Source organism: Olea europaea, chromosome 3 (assembly GCF_002742605.1).
Source record: "Olea europaea var. sylvestris chromosome 3, O_europaea_v1, whole genome shotgun sequence".
Lineage (NCBI taxonomy): Eukaryota > Viridiplantae > Streptophyta > Magnoliopsida > Lamiales > Oleaceae > Olea > Olea europaea.
Genome location: NC_036239.1, coordinates 2,020,029 through 2,021,194, shown reverse-complemented (window position 1 = coordinate 2,021,194; position 1,166 = coordinate 2,020,029).

Below are 1,166 nucleotides of genomic sequence, written 5' to 3'. Positions count from 1 at the left end.
TATTATTATTATTATTATTGTTTTATGCATGTTGATGTCGGAATTCGATCAAATGAAGACTACTTGTTTATGTTTCATTATGTTCTTGTTTGGTATGAATTAAAACTAGAATTTTAGTTAAATTTTGGTAAAAGTTGATGAAATGGATAACTTGAAAAGTTGTAGGTCTCATTAAATGTATTGTTAAGATTAATTATTGATTTCGATTTGAAATTTTTATCAATTTTTAATCTACATGAGTAGTGGCTTTATATCATCGCGGTCAAATTGGATGGCTATTCTTGAATTCCTACAAATTTGCAACAAATACGTTTTGGTTCCCAAAATATTGATTTTTGTAGGTTATTAATGACTATAAATTAAAAAATCCAGTAGATGTGAAGATAAAAGTACTAATGAAAAAATAATTTAAATTGCATGAATTTGGCCAAAAAGTAGAATCTTGAGAGGGTAAAAATTCTATGGGGTGAGAGAGGCTCGAACTCTCGACCTCAGGATTACTCAGAAAGCTATGAGATCTACGCGCTAGCCAACTGCGCCACCACCCGAGTCTGATCTCGAACGGACTTAAATTATTATAATGATCTAAATTCTTTGCTTCTTTAAAATTTTTCTAACTTGTGGATGTCAATATCTCAACACAAATATCTATTATACAACTCTAAACGCACATGTCCACATTTCTCTATGGCAATTTCACTATCTTTTGGACAATCTTAGCACTTGAAAAGTGAAAATTCAACTAAATAACACACTCGTTGTAGTTAAAGATTTAATTATTTTAATCTTTCTATAAATTATTGACCAATGAAGCGGGAGAAAAATAATCGAGATAGTCAACCCTAAATTTAGAAAACAATTAGATAAGATAGAAATTAAAATTGAGAAAATGTTTTAACTTGGATTGAATTATGTCAAAAATATTGTTGACCATGTCAAGAAATTATTCAAACATTTAGTCATCACATTTTGATAATTCAGAGGATGTTGGGCAAAAAAAGTTACCGACCACAAATTATATGAAGCAAGTAAAATTATTCAAATTGGAAATTACACCACATGCCTCATTTTAATAAAATATTCTTAACATACTATTCAACATTTTTAATCACCTAAATACTGCAATGTAGTAGTAAAAGTATGAATAATTCTTCTTGGACAGGGTC